Below are 21,086 nucleotides of genomic sequence, written 5' to 3' on the forward strand. Positions count from 1 at the left end.
GTACATCTCGTCTGCATGTGAAGCCATTCCGCCAGACACGTTGTCAAAGGTTTCGGGTAATTTCATTCAGAGACTACGCCATATTATTGCTACGCATGGTGGATATGTGGAAAATATCGTACTATAGCGTTTCCCAGACCGCAGCGCCATCTGTTGTTGAAAATTGTAACTACTGTAATTTCGAAAGTTTGTCTGCCTGAAAATGTACTGTTGTCCCAAGCATATTGCAACAAACGGTGTATTTCTATCGCTGCTCGTTTAGTTTTTATTGCCGTTTCAAATATACCGGTCATTTTTGAAACACCCTGTACATGCAGTGACAAAATCGGTTGATTAGGAAACAACACCGAATCCTACGAGCAACCGCGAGCCAGCAATCAAGCTTTCAAAGTGACGGGTCACTGGGGGACCGTTCTAAACCAGTCATCAACAAAATAAGATAACTTCAGCGTAAATTATACAACCGTTTTGTTAGCAGGGGCGCCTTTTAACCCTTTCGTGGTAGATGGGTTTCATAAGTTCCACCAAAGTCATATGTACTTTTCAATTTTGAGACGTCTATATCTCTTATCCGTCTAGTGCTAGCACGTAGCGAGATGCTTTCGGAACCTGAAGAAGCAAAAAAAAAAAAAGTACTATGAGCCGAGGCGGATATACACTGAAGAGCCACAGAAACTGGTACAACTGCCTAATATCGTGTAGGGCCCCCGCGAGCACGCAAAAGTGCCGCAACAAGACGACGCCTGAACTCTACTAATGTAGTGCTGGAGGGGACTGACACCATGAATCTTACAGGTCTGTCCATAAATTCATAAGAGAACGAAGGGGTGGAGATCTCTTCTTAACAGCACGTTCCCCACATCCCAGATATGCTCAATAATGTTCATGCCTGGGAAGTTTGGTAGCTAGCAGACGCGTTTAAACTCAGAAATGTGTATCTCGAGCCACTCTGTAGCAATTCTGGACGTGTGGGGTGTCGCATTGTCCTGTTGGAACTGCCCAAGTCCATCGGAATGCACAATCGACATGAATGGATGCAAGTGATCAGAAAGGATGCTTACGTACGTATCACCTGTCAGAGTCGTATTTAGACGTATTAGGGGTCTCACATCACTCCAACTACACACGCCCACACCATTACAGAGCCTCCACCGGCTTGAACAGCCCCTGCTGGATTCATGAGGTTGTCTCCATACCCGTACAGGACCCGTACACGTCCATCCTCTTGATACAATTTGAAACGAGACTAGTCCGACTAGACACGTTTCCAGTGCAGTGCCGGAGTCGAGGGCCCAGGCGAGGCGTAAAGCTTTGTGTCGTGCGGTCGTCAAGGGAACAAAAGTGGGCTTTCGGAACCGAGAGCTCACATCGAAGATGTTTCGTTAAATGGTTCGCACGCTGGCACTTTATGATCCAGCATTGAAATCTGCACAATTTGAGGAAGGGTTGCACTTCTGTCACGTTTAACGATTCTCTTAACTCGCCATTGGTCCCGTTCTTGCACGATCTTTTTCTGGCCGCAGCGGTGTCCGAGATTTGCTGTTTTACCGCATTCCTGATATCACAGTGCACCCGTGAAATGGTCGTACGGGAAGATGGCTCTGAGCACTATGGGACTCAACTGCTAAGGTCATTAGTACCCTAGAACTTTGAACTAGTTAAACCTAACTAACCTAAGGAGATCACGAACATCCATGCCCGAGGCAGGATTCGAACCTGCGACCGTAGCGGTCTTGCGGTTCCAGACTGCAGCGCCTTTAACCGCGCGGCCACTTCGGCCGGCGGTCGTACGGGAAGATACCCAATTTATCGCTACCTCGGAAATGTGTGTGTTCCATCGCTCTTGCGCCGACTAAAGCACCACGTTCAAACTCACTTAAATCTTGATAACCTGCCATTGTAGCAGCAGTAACCGATTTAACAACTGCGCCAGACACTTTTCGTCTTATATAGGCGTTGCCGACCGCAGTGTCGTTTTATGGCTGTTTACATATCTCTGTAGTTGAAAAAGCATGTCTATACCGGTTTCTTTGGCGCTTCAGTGTATGTAAGACTGAGCGAGCGAATGGGGCAGCGCATGTTTGAAGGTGGCACAGTGCGTTTGTTTCACGAAAATTAGATCGAATCACCATCTTCTCCATTCTATGAACATCTGAAGTATCTGTGCTGTCTGATTCATCGTAGACATTATCCTGAAACATTACTACACATCTCAGTAATTCTGCTGGTTTGTAAATAATTTGCAATTAGAAAACTTCATAGAATGTAGAAAACATTGGTGTGTGTGTGTGTGTGTGTGTGTGTGTGTGTGTGTGTGTCAGACCCATCTTCAATTGTTATGGCTTTCATTGTCAGGAGAATAAATGTGTTTCCATGCAATCTAATACAATAATTCTAAAATTAAAAAACAGAATATCTGGTGGTGAATAATGATGCTAAATCTGAAGTACACATCAATGGCAAAGCATTTACGAGGCAAGAGAGAAATTTAAATAAGAGGCGTGTTTTTTTTTTTTTTTAAAGTAAGGTCCGTTTTGTTGTAGACAGTAGTTCGCGCGCATACCGCAACGAGCGCGTGTGTCGTGTACCGGCTTTACAACATTGTTTCTGAAAACCTAAAGTTTAGGAAACTGTGCTCCCGTTGGGTCCCTCCTAACAGAGGGCCACAAAAACCAAAGATTTGAGTGTGCGATGAAGTTCTTGACGCATTATCACGAAGAAGGTGACGGCTTCTTGAGTCAGATTGTAACTGGAGACGAAACATGGGTTTCGCATATCACGCCCGAATCGAAGCAACAGAGCATGGAATGGAGATAGGCATGGCGTTTTGTTGGTCGACTTCATGCAACGAGGAACCACTATCAATGCAGAAGCATTCTGCCAAACCCTGAGAAAGCTACGCAGAGCGATTCAAAACAAAAGACGCAGCATGCTGACAAAGGGAATTGTCCTCCTCCATGACAAACAAGACCTCACACTGCAAGTCAGACCCGCGATTATTTGTTGGACATTTTGGCTAGGAAGTTTTAGACCACCCACCCTACAGTCCTGATCTGGCGTCAAGCGATTACCATTTGTTCCTCCACCTCAAACAACTCTTCAGTGGCAATCGTTACAATGATGATGACGACGTGAAAACGGCAGTGAACTCTTATCGGAGCACGCGGCAAGTTTTTATGAAGAGGGTATTTTAAAATTGGTTGAGAGGTATGATACGTGTTTGAACAAACTTGGCAACTATGTCGAAAAATAGAGTGAAGTATGTACTTTCTGAAAATACTTTTTTGAAATAACCTTTCGTTGTGTACTTATGTTCAAACGGCCCTTACTTAAGAAACACGCTTCATATCTCGGGGGCACATACTGATAAAAATGGATTGGGCCACACAGAAGTTAAATATAGAATACAGAAAAACAGAAAAATGTTAGGGTGCATGAATTCTTTTTGGTTGGAAAAGAATATTTCCAACAGCAATAAGAAAAGAGTAGGTAAGATAATGGTTGAATCAGTGCTATTCTATGGATCAGAACTATGGATCTTAAATGCAGTTCTCAAAAGAACTTGCGTAGGAGGGCCAAAATATCAAAAATTGAAAGGAAAACTAATGAAGTAAGAGCTGGAATGAAAGCAAATGATACAATGATTGATACAACTGAAAGAAAATCATTAAACTGTATGGGCATACGATGAGAATGCCAGATCATCGGTGGCCAAAGAAGGTTTATGAATGGCAACCACCCGGCAGACCATGACGTTCTGGGACAGACCACATAAATGGAGTAACGGAACATCGCAGCATCGACAAGTAAGATGCGCTGGATAAAGAGGCTTGGTGAAGGATGACAGGAACACAAGATGTTATTAATTAATCATTGTACTGCATAATCCTGTAATAATAATAGTAAATTAAAAATCTAACCCTAAAAATCCTAGGTTCACATGACAACATGATATAGTTAGGTTCATGTCCCACTTGATCGATTTTCAAAATTTGTCAGCTTAAAATTTTTTGTAATGACCTTTTATTTTCCAAATATATGCAATATAAATTTAGCAGTGAAGAGGTTAAGGAAAGTGCATCTCACTTATTTAAATTTTCTCTGGTTAATTATGCACTAATAAATAAGAGAAATAATTATCTGACAACGAAAATGACATATTTAAATCACTAAACTAACACACTGTAGGGCCGCTCCAGTCAACAAACGATCGGCCTGTCCCAAGCCATTTCCGCCAATAAATGCGTCATATGATAAGCCTAATTTCAAAATCGAATTTAAACGTAGAATACACGAGATTCGAGGAAAAATTTGCCTTAAGCATCTCGTTAGATATTCTCAACGCTACGAATTATTCACGGAATGGTATTCAGGCACTATCGATTAGCATGCGAAACAGTAATGAACTCAGTACGTTCAGATCCAGAGTTGACGCGATCCTACCCATTAAAGGTCTGTGTTTTACTACAGAGCTCTCTGAAATGATGATTCTTGCATATATTTCATGATTAAAAACGGCTTTAATAAACAACTCGGTACGTGATGTGTCAGTGCTGTAACCTCCCTCCCCCCCCCCCCCCCCCACAAACACAAACACACACACAAACACAAACACACACACAAACACAAACACAAGTTAAGTTTGAACTGGTACTAAATGTCGCATTTTGCTACCCTGTTAGAATAGATTGGCGGTACAAGAAGGTTGGAACGGAACGGAAAAACCAAATTGCTAACTGCGAGAATCGGAGTAACATTTGATTCACAACTTCATCCTTACTAAGAATCTTGTTTCTTTCGTGTGACATGTCAAGAATCTGAAAGGAATGCGCTGTTTTTTAAGCGTCACAAAGACTTTATACAACTAAAATAAGTGTACCTCAATTTCAGCGGCTACAGAAGCGAAAGCCATTAAGAATGATTTCTACGAAAGCCGCGCACTGCCATCCATCCAACGTCTAGAGCGTTTGGATAGTAAAGACATCTAAACGAACACAGCAGCCGATCTTTCCGAGGGAGCAGACAACAGACGAGCGCATCGCTTAACCTGCCTGGGGAGGAAAAGTGTATATTCTTGTATGTTCATTGTGGTATATAAACAACGTTTTTGATGGCTTTGTTGTTTATGGCATGTCGACCCGCGTGCACAAAAAGCTGTAATACAAGGAAGATAGTGTGCAAGCATTTTAACAGCTTTACGGTGTGTGTCAAACACTTGACAAATTTTGGGGTGGGAATATCACATAAAAAGGTAAAAAACGCGTATAAACACATTTTCGAAATATTTCGCTTTTTAGTCAAAGGACATTTAACTAAGTTCTTGAGTCAGAAACTCACAACGAAGGTGTAAGTGTCTTTCGCTTTCGCCTGTACATGTATGCATTAGCACATCTGAGGACGGAGGAAAGTTCTACGGGTAAAATCAGAGAATGGCCGTTTAAGACTAACGTGTATGCTGGGATTTTTGCTATCTGGAACGTTCACGCGTTCTTCCACTATGTCTTACACGTGCTGTCGACATGGAAGTCAATCGGAATAACACTGCGGGTTAGCTACACAACTTGGTTGTTCATATAAGAGAAAGCGTGTTTCTCATGAGTGAGAGGCTCAAATACATTTCCGTCTCACTCTTCGATATACACTGAATAGTGTTATTTTGACAGGCAGATAGGAAAGAAAAAGTTTCATGTCTTGCACGTTTCACAATTTTTTGAAATATTACCCATGGTGCATTCAGCAAATGCTTTAGAGCAGGCGTGTCCAACCCGCGATCCGCATGCGGCCCAAAGAGTAAGTATCAATGCAATCCAGGAAGACCGTATCTATCACGGGATCGGGGAAAAGAGCAATGAAATTCCGTTTACATAAAGTTATGATGAACTGAATATTTTCAATTTGAAACTCTCACCACACGATGCTAGTCTCTCATTGGTCTACCCCGTTCTCTCTCTCTTTCTCAGTGATCATCGTTAGTGTTAACTATATTATGTGCAGCCCAAAAATACTTTTCTTCCAATTTGGCTCAGGTAAACATCCCTGCTGTAGATGATTCCAACATTCCTTGGTAGAGTCGCTTCTCGTAGATGTCATCAAGGTGTACGAAACTATTCGAAAGCGTCTGCGGGCAGTTGAAAGTTCCCGACAGTGCACGCCAATATGTCGAAGCGGATGGCGATCTGAACATTCGTTATGAATGTCCGACTTCAGAAGTTTTCAAAAGTGTTCCATCACCAATAACCCAAACTGATGGATCTTCAGGCCCACATTTGTATAGGATTCTTGATTTGGTGTCAGGTATATGCATTCCTGACATCTTAAATCATTCGAGCAATTTTTTTTTAACTTTTGACAACATTTCAAACAGGTACTGTCGAGCAACTGCGAGTAGCCTCTACCGTTTTAACTGGGCAGAGTACGTATATACACAAGACTCTCGCGTGGCACGTGCACGCTCTTGGCCTTCAGACACATGGTACAGTATGGGCGACGAGAAGCCCCCCGGGCAGGGCGTGCCATTCATTCCTGGACGGCTAAGCGAGTTTCTAGGTCAGAGCCGTGCCACGCTGGACGCTCGCAGCTGGCATTGGTGCTGGGCTGCGCAGGTAGTGTGGCCCAACCGGCCGTGGAGGGTCGTAAGCGCCAAGACCAGCCCATGCCGCACATCCTGCATACATTATATTTCGTCGTATCAATAATTTGCAATCAAGCAATTTCGTTACTATAAGTTCAGTGACAAGAGAGTGCTCCGGTCCGAATGGATTCCAGTATAATATTGGTAAAAGTCGAATATCAAAACCTAATTTTTTTATAAAAAAAAAGCGATCCGACCTAAGGTGAGTCCGAATCACGAACTTCAGAGTTCGTGAAGGAAGCGACAACGAGTCTTAGCGCCCGAGTTGCTGCTACTTAAGCAAGGGCACAGGGCGACATTCAAGATAGTGACGAAAGTAAATAAGAGTGCCACAGCGTATTAAAGTCTCAATTATCTCAGCCGCCTGGTAGTTGAACAACCGTACGTGGTTTACCTCGCCTAATTTAGGAATATTTGTATTACTGTCTGAAAGCTTCCGCAAACAACAATTTATATTACTTTTTAAAGAAAGTCTCCCAGATACTGCTCGGCTCACGTCATGTCCAGGACCGACTAACTCGTCACTCGCCATACTTAAGTGGAATTAATATGAAAATTTTCATCTGTCAGAAACATATCATCACATGGTTGGTATAAGAGCTTTGTTACCACTGCACTTCGTACGAAAGTTGCTTTCTGTTTTTACGGACGGCCACATGATGGGGCCATTAGGTGTAGCATTAACATTGGTTTAAATTTTGACATTTATGTTTAAAACAATGGCTGCTCAGAAATTGACTGAGTAGTCTGCTTACATTGAGGATTTAAAGAAAGTGTTGGGGAAAAAACCGAACTTTAACATGAAGGCTCTCGTTGGGTGATTTTTACGATTTTTTGTAACGGCGTATCTCAACGACAATGTCTCTAATTGCTTCGTTCAAATATTGGTAATCAATCACATTCAGAAAAGACGGTTTACAATTGGCTTTCAGCGATTCATCAGGGTCAGCGACGAATTTCGTCGATGCCGACCAAAATAGGCTGCTGTTCCAAAAAAACACAATGCTGCTGTGCACAACATGACTGAAAATATTCGGCATGTAACTTACAGTGAGATAGGGACATCGCTGGGCGTTCCCAACATTTTTAAGTACACAGAAGATCTGCTCCTGATGGATCGCGAACAATTTGACAGAAGACCAAATACAGGTTCGTGTCGATTGGTGTGAGGAAATACTCAAAAAAATTCGACCGTGGAAATGCAAATACGTATACATCTTAACAGGAGCCAAACCTTCAATACAATCATACGAGTCACAAACTAATCAGCAATAAAGAGTTTTTATGTTTCACGATGAAACAAAAAGATAGAGGTTCGTTCAGGGAGGACTAAGAAAATAACAGCACTTTTCTTTGGTTACAGTTGACATGTTGTGACCGTAGCTTTAGACGTTATTTAACTTGTTAACGACAATAAAAGAAAAATAATTCGTTCAAATAAACTTAAAACAGTCATCACTGCTGAAGGAACATTATACTACCAAGTAGAGGTGTGAATTGGAGACTTTTCTAGTTCTCACATAAACAACCCACACGTGAAATTACCAACCAGTTTCGTCCAGCCTTCAGTAAGAAGTTGTCACAAAATATACAATTAATATAAAAGCTAATCACGGATTAACACTGTAGAAGAGATTGTGAACCAAATGACTGCAATCGCGTGCACAATCAATGAGTGGGTAAATTTGACAGGCAAATTACTCCCACAAAAGCAACTTTTCCCAAAATTACGAACTAAGGGTAAGAACCAGGGATGAGAAGACTGGGTTGATTTTCAGACTACTGGAAATCAATTTACTAAAATAATCCCAGGACTGTGTGTTATTAAAAAGAAGAAAGGAGCCATTGCATTCTAACCTACTTCTCGGTCGCACCGTCGAGCAAGACCACCTTTTTTCTCGCGCCTGTGTATAGATGCAACTCTGGCTTAGCTACTGTGCCCCATGCCGCACAGCAATAAAACAGCAGAATAAGTTGGCGCATTCCCTGTAAAGTTGACAGCGCAATGGAAACACACAAAATAACGATATAAAACCGATGGAGATACGCTCTCCAGCCCACTCAAATAGTATCCATCCAGTAGGGATTCTTAGGTTTCGATTCATCGTGAAGAGTGGCCTGCAAGCATCTCAGTTGCGATATATTCTGAACTTCACTATCTGGCGGTCAGATGCGTACTGAAACTCACGATAGTAATCCAGTCGTATCGCAAAAAGACGCGCGAGATTTCTGCGATCGCTATACCAACAAGGGCTCAATCCGGGTTTTGCAAGCAACCTACCATGTCGTAGGCCACGCATGAGTACGCGCCCTCGTTCTCATATCTATTACTCACGTGGCTCGTAAACTTCTTATTTCCAATATAATGAAAAAGATAGGTTCTTCACTAACTGACACGACGAATTGCAGATAGGCACAATGGAAAACATTGTTACACACAGATTTAGATCACGCACACATTCACACAAGAAATTCAACGTGTCGTCATTACGGTGCGTAGCAATCTCTCTTTTTCAGAACGTTGATATTCCAACCTGGACTTTCCGTTGTCTGATCATACTTATTCCCTTTAGATTAGTTTTCACTTGATACGCTTGTGATCAACAGGAATCAACCAATCTATTTCCATTTTAATTTAGAGTTGTCACATTAACGATCGTAACCCCGCTTTCTCAATTATTAGTTTCGTCACGATTGATGATGAATCAACGCGAGACAATTTTCCTGTACCACTACGAGATTCAACGATGTGTAGAAACGGTGTATTTTATAAGAACACAATGTTTACACATTAAAGACTGCATTCGCAACGAGTTGAAGTTGCATATGAGCTGGAAGCATTGGGTTTTCCATCCCAGTGACATCAGCTTATTCGAGAACGTGTGCTTCGCGGTGACACCCTCGGCGACCCACATGCCCATGGAAGGCGACTAGAGCCAGTTCAAGTGAGCCATCTCCGACGCGGATCGAGAGGGGCCGGCCAAAATAGCTTGCGGCACGTTTGTCTGCTATCGCTCAGACGTCAGAAGCTTCAATAGCGCCTGGCCAGGCGAGCGGCAGCCGACGTCGGGTCACGGGCCTGCAGCACACTACTGCCGGAAGGCAGCTGCAACACCTGTACGCCACTTACGCTGTTCAACTGAGCTATTTTAGCTTTGTGTTCAAGTCGCGCCTTACAATACTGAAATATATGTGCTGCAATAGTCATTAGTCCCTTTTGCCGTATGATTCTATATACTATTACGCATTTTTCATAAGCACTAAAATTAGTATTATGGCATTATATACGTTTGAAACACAGGTAATTTTATAAATACCAATTTTGTGGGAACCCTAACGCAGCTACTGTACAAGCTGCGCACCAAATCTCCGTAAACCAAGTAAAATGAAAGTGTTTTTAAAACCAGTTAGAGAGAGAGAGAGAGAGAGAGAGAGAGGGGAGAGAGAGGGGGGAGAGAGAGGGGGGGAGAGAGAGGGGGGAGAGAGAGAGGGGGAGAGAGAGGGGGGGGGGTGTTCGGGGGGGAGAGGGAGAGGGGAAGATCCAAATTGAAAGCTACAGAATCAAGAGTGTCCTGAGAAAACACGGGAAGTAGTTAATTTCAAAACGTTCTTCGGGAGAAAACGATTCTTAGATACGTTTCAATATTCCTGCAGCGATGATTTAATAACATTATTCTGATCACCGCAAAACTAGAGAATCTACGGCAAGTACCTTAATTCGTGAATGAAAATCGATTGAAATATTTTCTTAAAGCTAAACAGTAGCTTCGTCACCCACTAAATGAAGGCTCTAGTGCAATACTCGGTGGAATTCCACTGAAAACAGCCGATACGTTATACTCCAGAAATTACGGTCTAACGCCATTCACCAGTCCAAAATGCTACCGGCGTTGGGAAGAGGCGCGAAACACGAACACATATATCTAACGAAGCTTGTGCCAAACAGTAAATACCTACAGGATACAGTTATTGGATTACATCATTATACTCAAAAATGAAGAAAACAAAACTTACAACTTCTGTAGTCTTAAAATTTTCTTCATTTCTTGCCCGCAATTCCTATTTACAGACATCAGTTTTCAATTTCGTGCTCAAATTCCTTATCACTTGACAGTGTCGTAAATGATACGAGCTTCTGACGTACGACAGATAACGTACACCTGACACTACCAGGTCTGTGGATAGGTGATTAGCTGTCTTCCCTGTGCTGTTGCGACAAACATAGTTCCTCGTTTTCTCTTTTGTGCCACGATTGTTTCGAAAAAGCTGTCTTTCTTTTGCCCTAAAAGCAACATGTAAGAACACGCAAAAGAGACTCAACGCTTGAAGAAAAAGCTACCACGTGTAACTGCACCCCCGATATAATTGCGAAGTAACAATGCTTACTACGGCAGGCAACAGCAGTGAACACTGCAGAAACAGGAATGTATTAAAAGTATAAAAATAAAATTACCAAGAGACATCGACTATGACAGAATTCGATTGTACTGTTAACACACTAAGCCTGTAACACGGATCAATACCAGAAGGTCATTTGCTATATAAATGGGCACATTTTCTTAGAGTGTTATAAAGAAAGTAGATCGACAGTATCAACTAAGTTAATTATATGTCGCTAATTTTGGTACTGTGGAATACAACTGGTCACTATGGGGTTTATGAACTATGTGGGGCAAACACAACGAGGCAAATGAACCAGCAAATCAATGTACAGAATGATCGCCTGGAGGAGGAGCTTGTCATTTTCACAATAGGAAAAATAATCGTTCAAGTATGAAACGACAACTCAATCACGAATGGAAGAGCTACATTTCGGAAAATCTACTGGCTGCTTCAAAAGAGACCCACGATTTCACCGTTATATCACTAACGGATGGCAACTCAAAATACAATGGCAAAGGCAGAGATGAACAGCGTGACTAGCAAGTACACACAAAGCTGGTGGCAAAGCATGGTGCCAAATGGCACAGATTCGTTTAAAACTAGTTAATGCGTAAATCTAAAGGAGCAGAAAAATTTGTCGAGTATAAGATGAAGAAAATAAATCAGGTGAACGTAGATGAAGTATAACTTCCGCGAGTAAATTTTCGTTCGATAACTTGGGGCCCGGAAGCTATGCGACCACTGCTTTAGATAGTCCCTATGGCAAGGCGTCATTTTATCGCAGCGCACAAAGCTGCTGATAAACGCGCCTTTAAGAAATAATAACTTCCTGCAGATAAGGGGATACGATGGCTTTTAACATTAACGCTATACTGGATCTAGACCGGTTTATTACGTATGAATTAATAAATAGAGACGCGTTCGGCACACGGATCGTCCGTGACAAACCAAGCAGACATGACAAGCGAATTTTGGTCCGTATTTGCGGATTGTTAAAAAAAAAAACGTTAAGGTGACCTTAAACTGATAAGTTTTTCATCATTAGAAGCAGAAAGTCCACGAAATGATAGGGCGGATACAGCTGATTACGAGCGACGCTTCTTCCGCGAAGGACAGGCGTCATTTTTGACGTTATTTGCTCGTCTCTTTGCCCAAGGTCTTCTCATATCACCGCTTGCTGCTTTCACTTCCTCCGTGACGCATGTTCTGTAGCTTTTCTGTGCCGACTACCACGTCTCGTTAACAAAGAGAAGAACGATCGGTGGAAGGCCAAATATCCACCATCGAATGTGATTGCTAGTGACCGACATACAAAAGACAAGTACACAGATGTTTAGGTTAAAATTTCATCACAGCCTTGTCCGCTCTTTGCCGTTCTCAACACGAGTGACGTTAGTGACATTCATAATTGTCTACGACTTGCGTAGCAATTACTCCCACAGCATACGCAGATGTTTATTACGCCGATTTATTCTCTATAGGCTATTAAATACGTGGAAAATCGCGTTTCTTTAGTTTACGGCCTTCATCCTATGAATTTATTTACTACACTACAAATGCTATTTTAAACGAATTCCTTTATAGCATGATATTAATTTTTCCATTGGTCTCAGTTTAGAAGCACTGTCAATACATGGGGAAGGAACCGAATAGTTTGCACTATTCTTCTCAAGTAATATAGAAATACTACATGTCCCCCATCCGGCAAAACGAACTATACTACAATACCTAAAATGTTAAGACATCTGTGAATACAATGTGGTCAGTGTATATGACAGGTGTTTAAGGCAATAGTTCAAAGGTCTAACTGCGTAGATCATCTAAGAAGTCATAAAACATCTACTTGTTGCTTACAAAAAATTATTTCTTCAATGTGTACAAAATTCTTTGGAAAAGTACCCCAGCATCGTCGCGGAAAAGTTAAACACAGCAGGAAACATGCGTCAATAAAGTAACAAATTAACGTGGTTTGACATATTATCTGAACACTGTCTGAATACGGAAACGGTAAAAACAACAAATCAAGTTCGTGAATCAGAACGATTCATTTCTATTACAATCTTACTACACATTATTGTACTTTACACGGGAAAATAAAAGGTAGGAAAAAGGAATATCAGTGTTTAACGCTTCATCGCCGTATCTTTCTCGAAGGAATCATCTTAGCATTTCCCTGGAAACGAATGGTGTGTTATTATGATGCAGGAGAGAGTTGAATGTGACATTCTTGACGGAACTTTCCGCCTGGAGTAATTTTTTGGAGGCATTGGCTTGGGAAGAGCACCCGTCTGTTGCATTTATGATTATTTATTCGACTTTCAACTTGCACTAGGTTTAGTTAAAACAAGAAGTTAAGAAATGAAGCGCAGTATAAGACTCAGCATGTTCAGTTTATATCATCGTGAAAACAGACGAACGACTATATAGTTTTACGCGTTTTGTGTTTTATCTAAACATCACTCTTCCTTATTGTAATGATGTGGTGAAACTGCCTTAGGCTTACCATTCTCGTACATTTTTGGTGTATTAATTACTGCCCAAATAATCTCTCTTCCATGCGAAAGTACTTTTTTCACATGTATACCTTATGGTTATTCACGGATACTGTCGAAACTGAGAACGTCAATCTTACGAAAACTAGTAAGTCTTAAATTTTGACACAACTATATGCGCAACGAGTTAGGTAGCGCATTTAAGACACCACCCTCATTCACTGAAAGAGCGAGACATTTCTTGATATGTTGCTTAAATCACTAAGGTCCTTGTCGATTCGTCTCCCCGCTCACCCCCTCCCACTATGTTCTCCGCCCCCTAGTGACATCGCTAATCCTTTAAAATTAGCTTATAAGAAGTTACTCTGGAGTAAGAACACTTGTGTGCACAGTAATTAGAAATTAGGGAGGTTGTAAAATGTGCACACGATACATACAACTGATTTAGCATGAAATCGATCCCAACGAGTCAACATCTGAAATTACGACACATCGAAACATTGTCCATAAGCTTTAGTTACGCATATGAATTGGTAAACAGTCGATTTAAATTTCTGGTGAGTTCTCAATGAGTATAGAAACGATACCGCTCAAGTGTACGCGTACATATACTTACATTATTGTGTGTGCGTGCGTGTGTGTGTGTGTGTGTGTGTGTGTGTGTGTGGAGAGAGAGAGAGAGAGAGAGAGAGAGAGAGAGAGAGAGAGAGAGAGAACTACTGCACTCATAGGACGGCTGAAGCTGCCGCAGGGGTTGGCTGGTATTTGTGCGGCTCGCGTAGTGGCTAGCGCGCAGATAACGGAGACCTGGCTGGCAGGCGCGCGTCCCGTTCATGCCTTGAAATAACTCCGACGGCCTGACGTGCGCCGCCACCGGCGACGGTAAACATAGAAAGTAGACCACACATCGGCCGGTCCGCACTTATCACAGCCATCTGCTGCTCGCCAAAGAGATGTGCAATATCAAGGCCTCGATCAATTCCCGATACAGTAAAATACATACAAATTATTATACGCGACCCCTATTCGCTCGTAAAGCTGCTAAAAAATAGTTCATTCGCGAAAATGCAATACTTTGCAACAATTAACACCCCTCCACCCAACAGGTATCGCAGATCTTAAAATAACTGCTATCCTACATGCTGTTGATCTTGTCCAAAGCAACTGCAGTCTACTCCTTCAAGATGAAAACATCCCTTACATTTCATGGATGTATGCATAATGCCAACTGTATGCCCTTTCAGTTGATCAGTATTTTTGATTAGCAAAATATCAATGTCATGTTAACTTTCTTACACTCCCACTGGTGAAATAAAATTATTCTCTGAGCATTCTGGATGACCATTGTTCCTCTCTATCTCATGATAACCAACATGGCACAAGGGACAGAACTTTTTCACACAAATCTGAAAGTGCACAGTAGTGATAACATATGTTTCATAATAGTTGCATAATACATTTTCTCAGTAGGCCTACTGACAGGTCTTTGAACAGTATTAAATATCTTTAGGCACATATGTGGTGGATATGGAAATTAACTAGGTAAATTCATTTGTTAGCAGCCACTTCACATATTGGAACTCTAATAAGTGATTTCAACACCACACATGAATTGTCTGTCAATGGCAACATACTCCAACCAGGTTAGATGACTTGTAATGTGGCATACACACATGATCCGAATTGGATACTGACAGTCAACTTAATTGTCACGAGTCAAACACTTTCTTCCCACATTGGAAACCAGCAGTTTCCTTATGTTTCAGCATAAACCAAGGCGCAGCAACAGATTTGGTAATGCTGCAGGACAAGGTGATATAAGGCCACACAAAAAGTAGGTTTAATTTGCATGTAGATGAGATTTTACATCTTAGTCAAGCCTCTACATCAGTTGGTCACCATTAAAAGCATTTGAAACTACAAAATAAGAGCACTGCGTTCAAAAATTTAAAAAAAGAGTCCATTTAATGTTTGAAGTGTCCTCATTGTAATCAGAATGATACCATTAGATTAAACATCAAAATGAAATGAAATTTATTCTTTTGAATGAGAAAGACCTATTAAAGAGAACTTGCCATATGAAAAAATGTTCCATAAATTTCAAGCAACTCCCATATCTACTCTTACATTTTTGAAAACTACATCTTCCAGTCAGTCTCTCCCCCCCCCCCCCCCCCCACTTCGACAAACACACACACACACACACACACACACACACACACACACACATTTAGAAGCACCTGAAAGAATCTGAATGGAGTCCCAGTGCAGGCTTCCATTTGGTTGTCCAGGCAAACCATGCAACGTTAGAATTTGAGGCATTCAGATGTGACAGTGGGCTAATGCTGGACTGCATAGTTGGTTCCAGTTGAGCATGCCTGACTATGACGAACTAGGATCACAGTATTGTGCTCCATACACATCACAACCACTTCACATCTGTACCTGCCATCCAAGACCAAGTAACTGATTTCCTGCAACATTCTGTGTCACCATGCACCATACGTCGGAAACTAGCGGCAGCTGGACTAGAGAATTACAATCTTATGCGTAAGATGCCATTAACACAACAATACAAATGGCTATCTTTACAGTGGTGCCATGGCTGAGAAGCATGAACTGATGATAATGTTGGATTGTGTTCAGCAATGAATTGTGGTTCTGCACTGTGCCAAATGATCACAGTCAGCAAGTATGACCTCAACAGTATAGAGTATGATCCTTCCAATGTTTTGGAGGGTCAACAGAAGCGTCCGATCCCACGCGTCGGCTTTGACCAGTGACGTAAGGGTGTTGTGTGTGACGTCACGACGGCGCGGAGTTTGGTTTGAGTGTGGCTGTCTCCAGTTCTGTTTTATCTTATTTTATTTACTTTTCTGATCTGTTCGTACTATCTCGTGAGTTTTTTTTTAAATTTAAAAACACTTATTACTTATTTTAATTATCTGTTTCCTCGAATTTCTGTTTTAGTTTATTATATTTATCTTTCTGATCTGTTCGTTCTATCCCGTGAGATTTTTTTTTTTTTAAAATGACAAAAAACACTAATCAGCTACTGAAGCATTTTTATCTTCTATGGGTTGCATGGGCTACGACCCCTGGGGAGGTGGGTGGGTATTCATGCATGGCTGTCTTCACTTACACGTTGTAGCTACGCAAGGCGTCTAAATTTGTTTATATTTAGTTTGCCCCCCAACCAAAACACCCAATTCCCGCGCTTGTCCCGTTAGTGTCATTAGGCTTCTTGTGGAAAGTGTGTGTGTGTGTTTTTGTTTCCGCCATATTTGTGACGTAATGGGTCAAAGCAGACGGGTGGGATCGGACACTTCCGTATTTCCGTTTTGGAGAGGGGAAAGTGGTACTATTCCTGGCGTCATCGCATGGAGAGCCATCTGGTAGGACTTCAGGTTACTGCTGGCTGTAACTGAGGGAACTCTGACAACACAACGATACGTCAAGGGCATCTTACATTGTAAAATCTTACCTCTCAAGAGACGGTTTCATGGTGCCCTTTCTCAGCTAGCAAGAAGATCAAAATAAGAAAATTCCTATAGTGCTCCATGTGCCAGACATAATGTACACCATAAAATACAAAATATACCACAGATGAAGAAATAGAGACTAAAAAAATCCCATCTTTTCTAAGTTACATATTCACTTGCAGCCCTTTTCCAGTATCTATACAGCCCCATTCACTTTTTAACTATCAATGATATAGATGAAATGTGATCCACATCTGGATGAAAGTATGAAATGATTAACTAAGATGTTCAATCTTTAGTAAGCATAAAATATGGTATTAATTATTTTGTGTACTTAAAAGGGCAAGTAACAAAACCCTGATATTAAAAAACTCAACACAAGAATTAAGTCCACTAGTCTACTGTACTAAAAAATTATTTTGCAGAATTTATGCTGAAATACCATCACAGACCCAATAAAATAGTGATAGCAGAAAAGAAACTGGTAACTTTTTATAAAATCTCAGAAAATATTCATAAGTATAACAACTGAATCTTAAATCTCAGAAGAAACTACACAACTTGCAATGATGGGAAATGGATCCTGAATGTAGAAGTTCCCTTTTGACATGAATAGTATACAGTGTGATTGAATGGTTTTGATATGCTATTCAGAAGAATGACAACAGATGGAAGAATGTAGAGATGTGTCACTACTAGCAATTCAACAAAAACGCAAAAATGTATTAAATTTCCAATATATGTATTTCTCATGAGTAAGTAACTACTCACATAATGTAAATTGCATAATATGGTACTCATTCAGACATTCACTTGCTGTTATCTGGAAAAACCAATGCTAACAAGCAACAAAGAATCTTCAGATGTTTTGTGAACGAAACCAGTGACTCCCCACCCCGAAGTAATTTAGGAAATAATGGAAAACCTAAACCAGGATGACTGAATGAGATCTTGAACCCCATTTCTTCCCATATAATCAATTGGGTAGCTGTACCACAGCACTATTTTTTATACCAATTACTTAGAATTAGGGTGCAAACTACTCTGAGTTTAATTACTACTCGATGTTTAATTTGTATTAGTGAATTTTCTGTTGAATACCATGGTATTTAATAAAGATGCAAAAAAGAATTGGCTGTGGCCTTTTTAGCTCTTTCTACTCTAGACTGCAGTGGTTTTCCTCTGACAAATCTTGAATTTTACCTCATCTGATATCACAATGAAAACAGAAAACTGAAACTTTCATGTACACAACTGTAAATGTGAATACAGAAAATTAATATTCTGACTGACAGAATACGAAAATCATGTTACAGCAAAAGCAGGACAAACTTGCAACTGGAAGAAACAACAGACAACATAAGGGGTTAAGAATTTTATTCTATGGGTCAGTGTTGAAACAAGAACACTGGGATATCTCACGTGACTGTCTCTACTGTTACACAAACAATTCCCTTTTTTTTTGCATTTTATAAAAACAGTAGATTAAATCACTAATTAGGGATTAACAAAGTGAAACTACAGCCATCAGTGTATAATTTAGAGCCGTTTTCTGCAACTATGCATTTTCAATCAACTGAACTTTTAAGAGATTTTTGTAGAATTGGTGCCCAATATTCATTTTTTGTCATCTGCATAAAAAATCCAAACCCAAAGAATAATTTAAGAAATTTTTCACCCTTGCTTTGAATATGTACCACAATCAATTTATATGATATAGTAAAATTTTTGAGGCAGTGAAAATATAAATTAAAAATACTGTTCTATGATTAATGGCCATGACTACTTAACAACAACTAGCAGACTGACTCAAAGCTACAATATGGGCCTATTGCATTCCTGCTCAGTCAAAGTACCTCAATGATTCGAACAGGTTAGTGCAGCGTCAGTGCAAAAGAACAGGAGGCTAATCTTAACTTTTTCATCACTGAGAGATATGTATTCATGTTTCGTGAACTGAATTCAATGTGTTGGGATAGGAAAATTATGTGGGGAGGGAGGGAGGTTTCTGCACTAGCTATACCACAAAATATTTACTGAAAAACATAACGAGAAACATTGCTCAGCCTCTGTTATTTCTCTCTATTTCAAACTACATTCAGTTTGTTTCATAAGACTGTCTAGTGTGATTGAGTGGACTGCCAGGCTACAAATCCAAGGGTCTAGGGTTCAATCCCAGTTGGCCCTGTGATTTTTTTGTCACTTGCTGTGTATTTTACTGTAAGCAGCAATTTGTCAATGTGAACATTGTTATGTTGCACTGCAGTTTGGAGTCCACTTCAATCTGTGGACTCCCCTATAACTGACTGGCTATGCCAGTTTGAAGGTGGGTGAAAGGTAAGGGCATAGTGTCTCCATTAGGACCATGTATTATATAGCACTGCAACCTTGGGGTTGTAACCATTAAATTTCAGTTAAATGATAAACTAGACAAATGTTCAAGGCTGTCAGTTCGACTAAACACTTAGGAATCACAATTACAGACAATTTGAATTGTGGGAAGGTAAACTAAAGATTGTGTTGTTGGCAGAACACTGAGAACATGCAACAGGACCACAAAAAGAGACTGCCAACACTACACTTATTCAGCCTCTGCTAGAGTACTGCTGTGCTGTATGGGACTGATAGAAGACATCAGAAAAGTCCAAAGAAGGGCAGCCCATTTTGTATTACCACAAAATAGGGGAGAAAATGACACAGATACGATAAGCATGTTGGTGTGGCAATCGTTAAAACAAAGGCATTTTGTGTTGCTGCGATATCTTTTCATGATATTTCAGCCACCACCTTTATCCTCTGAATGTGGAAATACTGTACTGTTGTCAACCTACGAAGCAAGAAATGATAATCATAATAAAATAGGAGAAATCAAAGCTCATACACAAACATTTACACTTTTGTTTTTCCCCTTCCACTGTTAAGGAGTGGAATGGTAGAAAAATAGTCTGGAGCTGGTGCAAAAATCCTCTGCCAAGCACATAAGTATGAAATGCACAGTACAGTTGTGGATCTTAGGCTTAATAGAAGCATCTTGTCATGACTTACTAGTAAGCTGAATTAACAGTTAAGAGCTGTTATCCTGTACAAACAATTTTTAATAGATGGCTATTTACTAAATCCAACAGTGAATAGTGCAATGGAATGATGATACTTGTGTTAAAAATTAGTTAGTTAATAGAAAATTAAAGAGAGCTAAGTGTATTCACAAGGCAGAGCACTAACTTTCAGTCACACAGTTGCATCATAATATGAGATTATTCTTTCTGTTTCATTCACAGGCAGGCATTTTAAACAATTCTATTTCAAGCAGCAAGCTCTTAATGACATTTTTCTATCAAGACGATTGGATGATGAAAGTAACGGAGTCTGTAGGCATTCCGAGTTAATAAGGATTCTCTAAACTTGCTCATGAAAAGGAACGTCCTAAAGTGTGTTTCTAGCACACTAACTCCATGATCCATCTGGTTACAAATCTAACAAAACATGTCAGAAACCCTTTCATTGCCTCTAAGCTGACCTGCTGAGGATCCTCAATACAGGAAACGCACAGAAGGACAAGTCACACAAGAAAGGTGTATCCAGCCTCCCTTTGCAAATGAATTGCACCTCAGCATATTAATGTTATTACAGTGGCAAACAACCAATGACCACCAAAGGTGTAGTGTATCTACCAAAACTACCAAACCAAGTCAATTTAAAATAAACTGAAAAGCACAGCTACTGGTGGAGAATTCTTCAAGTTGTCTACTAAAATACACATTATTACCCTGAATAATTAGCAGCAATCACACCAGCAACTGCTTTTCTGTCAGAGACGCAAGACATAAGTAACCTTTCTCCTTTCCTGTTACTGACACAGCAGACAAAGCAAATTAATGATGCCTAAATAAGTATCATCATAAACTATACTCATATGAACAATACGAAAGTGATCATCTTTGCAGAAATAGAACGATCAGAGCAAGAAGAAAGTTCATAGTTTAACATTTGATTAACAATGATAAAATGAGGGATGGAGGATAATCTCAAATTAAAAAATATATAAGGAAATCAGCACAGACCCTTTCAGAGTAACCACAATGACTTCTGTTGCAAATG

General features: G+C 40.5%; 1 protein-coding gene across 5 annotated transcripts in view; it reads right to left on the reverse strand.

Moving 5' to 3' along the window:
* LOC124717089 (calcium-transporting ATPase sarcoplasmic/endoplasmic reticulum type) overlaps positions 1-21,086 on the reverse strand; it is a 93,996-nt gene that overhangs the window by 68,711 nt on the left and 4,199 nt on the right. The gene's annotated exons all lie outside the window — the stretch shown is intronic.

The sequence above is a fragment of the Schistocerca piceifrons genome, chromosome 1 (assembly GCF_021461385.2).
Source record: "Schistocerca piceifrons isolate TAMUIC-IGC-003096 chromosome 1, iqSchPice1.1, whole genome shotgun sequence".
Taxonomy (NCBI): domain Eukaryota; kingdom Metazoa; phylum Arthropoda; class Insecta; order Orthoptera; family Acrididae; genus Schistocerca; species Schistocerca piceifrons.